This window comes from Pinus tabuliformis, chromosome 3_1 (genome assembly GCF_031772625.1).
Source record: "Pinus tabuliformis cultivar Carrire ecotype Pingquan chromosome 3_1, CPIR1, whole genome shotgun sequence".
Classification (NCBI taxonomy): domain Eukaryota; kingdom Viridiplantae; phylum Streptophyta; class Pinopsida; order Pinales; family Pinaceae; genus Pinus; species Pinus tabuliformis.
The window spans coordinates 159,144,877-159,150,374 of NC_142301.1; positions in this window are offsets into that span (position 1 = coordinate 159,144,877).

Consider the following 5,498-nt stretch of genomic DNA (forward strand, 5'->3'; position numbering starts at 1 on the left):
ACATTCAAAACGGTCAAAATCAACCATTTTACAATGGTCAAGTCCACCAACCTTACCAAACATACCAGCATCAAATGCATTATGCCGGTATGCAAAGACCAACTGCTCAGGCGATTCCATCGTATCCTGGGTATGCTTCACCTAACCTGAATCAACAGTTACCATTCGTGGCAACTTTAGAGTTACCTGATTTAAGCTGGTTAACAAACGATCCAATTGCTTACGCCCCTTGGTGGCCAGCGATTCCGCATAAACTTCCATAAGATATTCCTAAATTTAATGGAAATCCGAGTGAAGATCCATCGAATCACATGACGACCTTTCATCTATGGTGTTCATCAAACACTCTAAATGATGATTCGATAAGACTTCGCCTCTTTCAGAGGATGTTAACGGGTCCAGCGGTAAAATGGTACATTGAATTGCCTAGAGCTTCGTTCGACAACTTCAGTACCTTAGCCACAACCTTTTTAACCCATTTTCAATTACCAATAAGGTATGAAATGGGAACAGAACTTCTTACCAACTTCAAATAGACAACGGCCACTCACATATATGATCATATACATGAGTGGCGACGTCGTCGTAGGATGGTAAAAACGTACACCCCCGATCAGCTTTTAGCTGAATGGTTTATTAAGTCATTACTGCCTTCCATCACGGAAGATGTGGCAAAGGGGGGAGTCATAAAAGAAGAGCAAGTTATCACTCGTGCACAATATCTGGACTTGATTTACACTCAGTCTGGCACGCTCTACGACAAAATACCTGACGCCCCTAGACCGGAATTCTCAATTCCTCCTCCTCCTAAATTGAACAATGACTCTCATGCCGGCGATGGCGTGATCGGCACGACAGACACGAAATCGACAAAGGCTACATCCAAAAAGGCCCGTAAGATTTCAAGTCAAAATGCAAAAGACGAACTTCTTGCTTCGGAAGTAAATGTCGTATCGACAGATAAGGGCAAAGAAACCAAACAACCAAGAAGCAAGAAGAAAGGCAAAGGGAAGAAGAAGAAACAGGATGAATCATCACCTGAAAAATCTTCTTCAAACCCTCCTGGAAATAGGAAACCAAGATTTCCATGCATGATATGCGATGAGGATCATCGGACCGCAGATTTTCCACACAGAGCTGAGCTTAAGAAGTTCTTTAAGAATTCGAAAACCTCAGCAGTGTTAACTGATCCATTTCCGAATCCAGGAGCAAATCTGGTTGAAAGTGGAAATGCTTCCCCGTCTCAAGTGCTAATGTTGTCGATTTCAAAATAGCAGAATGATGCTTTGATTTTGACAAGGAACAAAGATTATGGGAATCCGCAGCTGTCGAACAACAAGGATAAAGATCAACCAAGTAGTTCGACAACAACTTCGACAGAAGTTGTACCACCCACCATCCCTGAATTGACGATAAAACCGCCGAAGGGAGTAGTACACAAGTCGACATTTAATCCCCGCGCTAGAGCGGCACAACATTATAACATAGTGGAAGATTTGGCCCAATCGCCATCCGCTATGTCGACTCTTGAAGTACTACAAATTTGCCCATCCCAAAGGCAGGCTTTATTATCGGCCATTGGTGGGATTGATCCAAAGGATTCCAATCTTGTATCCTTCGACCACAAAGGATACGATCCTCAGTTACCGACTCAACTAGCTTTCCTTGTTCAAGTGAAAGCCCTCAACAAAACTGTTCATCGAACAATTATTGATGAGGGGGCATCTACATGTATTATGTCGATGAGTTGCTGGAAAACTTTAGGATCTCCAACCTTGTCGCGATCTGCGATGACATTAAAAGCATTCGACGGAAGGACATATACCCCATACGGTATCCTAAATAACTTGAAAGTTGAACTAGGAGGGAAAACAGTAGAAATAGATGTTGAAGTCATCGATGGGAATCTTGATTACAACATCCTACTGGGACGACCATGGATATATGCCATGGCAGCTGTTGTGTCGACCTATTTTAGAAAGATTGCATTTCCCTTTCAAGGAGGGATTACAATCGTCGATCAACAAAACTTCCTCCCCAATGGTTCTCAAGTTACAGGAAGCATTCCCATGATCCATGGAAGCCCCCATTCGCTTCAGAATATCGGAGTAGGTCTACTAAAAGATCCTATACTAATGGGAACTTTCGCTCTTCCACCTCCAATCGATCTGGCAGAAGTAGCATCGATAGGAACCTGCAACATGATATCTTCTATAAAGATCTCAGAAAATGATATCAACATGGATCATGCAATGGTTTTGCCCCCGAGCCCAATGGAAATATTATAGCAATCAATGTTTCTAGCATGGGGGGCAAATCCAAGTCAACGCTCATCAAGCGTTTGGATAGATAGGTCTAGAGAATATGGTACTCCTTCAGATCCTTGGTCGCTAGTGCATGTCACCGACGAAGGAATTCTCCAAGCTATGGTAATTAAAGGAGCACCATGGAATGATTCCCACCATCGTTCTCTTCTTCCGGATTGTGAAGAAGATACTCAAGATGACCTCTATCATCCCTCAGTAGTTGATTTTCTGTCAAATACTGTAAATACAGTGGATTCTGAGCGAAACTTATCCAACATTGAAGAGACTATAGCCATAAATATCTCGACCAAAACAGATGTTGTAGAGAATATTTATGTCGGCAAATGTTGTTCTCCTTCTGAACTGGAAATATATAACGCTCTTTTTTGCGAATTCAGAGATGTCTTTGCTTGGTCATACAGTGAAATTCCAGGCATCGACTCGAGTATTGTTGAACACGAAATTAAGATGTATCCAGATGTCAAACCAGTACGACAACGGCTAAGGCAGGTGCACCCCAAGAAAGCCGCCGCAATTAAGGCAGAAGTTGAAAAACTTCTCCATGCTGGTTTCATCTACCCGGTTCCTCTAACCGATTGGGTATCAAATATTGTCCCTGTTATGAAAAAACAGGGGACAATTAGAGTGTGCGTCGATTATAGGGATGTAAATCAAGCTTGTCCAAAAGACAACTACCCTACACCCTTCATTGACCAGATAATTGATGAATGCGCCGGATGCGAAATCTTTTCATTCATGGATGGATTCTCCGGGTATAATCAAATAAATATCTGCCCACAGGACCAGTCAAAGACTGCATTCATTTGTCCGTGGGGCACATTCGCATATCGAAAATTACCCTTTGGTTTAAAGAATGCAGGGGCGACATTTCAGAGGGCAATGAATTATGCCTTCCATGACATCAAAAACATCGTTCAACCATACCTCGACGACCTTCCAGCTCATTCGCGAAAGCGGACTGATCATCCACAGCATTTAAGAGCGATATTTCTACGTTGCCGACACTACAAGATACGACTCAATCCGCACAAATGTGTATTTTGCGTCAGCTCTGGTCGTTTACTTGGCTTTGTAGTCTCCAAGGATGGGATTCGTCTCGACCCGTGTAAGGTCCAGGCAATCATAAATTTGCCTCCACCTTCGAATTTGCTTCAGATTCAGAAACTCCAAGGGAAAGCAAACTTTCTAAGGAGGTTCATTCCAAATTACGCTGAACTTGCTAAAGGTTATACGCGTCTCTTGAAAAAGGAGGTACCTTTTGTATGGGATCAGGTTGTGCAAGCTTCCTTTGATTCTTTAAAAGATTCCCTAATGAAAGCATCATTAATGTACGCCCCCGATTATCAAAGAGATTTTAACTTGTATCTGGCTGCAGCAAATACGACCATCGGAATGGTTTTAGTTCAAGAAGTCGATGGAATTGAACATCCTATATATTATTTAAGTAAGAACTTAAATGATACAGAAAGCAAATAATCTTATGTTGAAAAACTAGCGCTTGCAGCTGTTCAAGCGATACAAAGATTTCGACACTATGTCCTCTTTCGGAAGACTACCATTCTGTCAGATTGCAACCCCATGACTTATATATTGTCGCGATAGTTGCTGGGGGGCAAATATTCAAATTGGATAGCAATCCTTCAAGAGTTTGATCTGGAATTTGTAAAATCCAAATCGAAGAAAGCTTTAGTTTTCACAGAATTATTATGCGATCTCCCATCGTCGTCCAACGATGAAACATCCGAAGAATCAATCGTGGATGAAAGTTTGTTTCTGGTAGCTACAAGCAATGAGTGGTACGGGGACATAATCATTTATCTCCAAACCCAAAAATTTAGGCCAAACACCTCCCACTCTGAACAAAAACGTATACGATACCAAGTAAAAGACTACATGATCGTCGGTGATACACTTTACCGTCGTGGTATTGATACAGTTCTGAGAAGGTGCCTCACCCATGAGGAGGCCGAAAAAGTCCTGAATGAATGTCATAAGGCATCAATCTGGATATGCTAAAGCACAAAAAGTTTTACGAGCAGGATACTTCTGGCCAACAATGTTCAAAGATTGCATAACCGCAGTCAGAAGTTGCGATGCTTGTCAAATTTTTGATAGCAAAACCAGAAGACCACCCGCACCTCTACAGCCAATAGTTTTTGTTGGGCCATTTGCCAAATGGGGCATCGATTTCATGACATGTAACCCCACCTCGACCGGGGGGCATGGGTATATCATAGTCGCTGTTGACTATTTTACCAAATGGGCCGAGGCGATTTCTACATTAGATAATACTAGTGAAACAGCTGCCCTCTTCTTTTTCAATCATGTAGTCGCCAGATTCGGCGTACCATAGGCTATAGTCACAGATCATGGATCGCATTTCCACAATCACATGATGGTTGAATTAGCTGCCAAACTAGGGTTGTCTCACGACAGCTCTACTCCATATTATCCGCAAGCCAACGGACAAGTTGAAGCGATCAACAAAGTCCTGAAACGCATGCTGCAAAGGATGATCAGAGTTCACAAAAAGAGATGGCACCTAATCCTGTACTCAGCGTTGTGGGCTTACCGAACATCAATAAGGAATGCAACCGGGTTCACACCCTTCCAACTGGTATATGGCCTGGAAGCAGTCTTACCAGTCCAGTGTGAAATCTCGTCTCTCAAACTCGCAATTGATCTCCTCCCTGGAACTTCAGAAGAAGAGGCTCGTTTCTTGGAATTAATCCAATTAGATGAAACCTGTCGTGACGCCGCTTTGGCTAACGAAGCCCATAAGAAATGAGTCAAGGCGCAGTTCGACAAAAATGTCAAACCCCGTGTCTTCTCAGAAGGTGACTTGGTCTTGCTTTACGACCAAGAATCCGACAAATTGGGAGCAGGTAAATTTAAGTCTTTATGGATGGGCCCCTATATTGTTAAGCGGGTGTTAGCAAAGGGAGCCTACGAGTTAATGGATTATGACGGAGTTCCACTGACGCAACCTCGTAATGGGTTGTACCTCAAGCATTACTATCCGTAATAGTAACCAATATGCTTTTGTTATATTTTTGTTTTCGCTAAAGTGTTTGTTTTGGTCGAGCAATCCACCTTTTTACATTTATTTCAGATGTCAAACCCATTGGAGCCATGTTTTGGATATGCCGACGGAGCGAGTCGTAGTTCGCG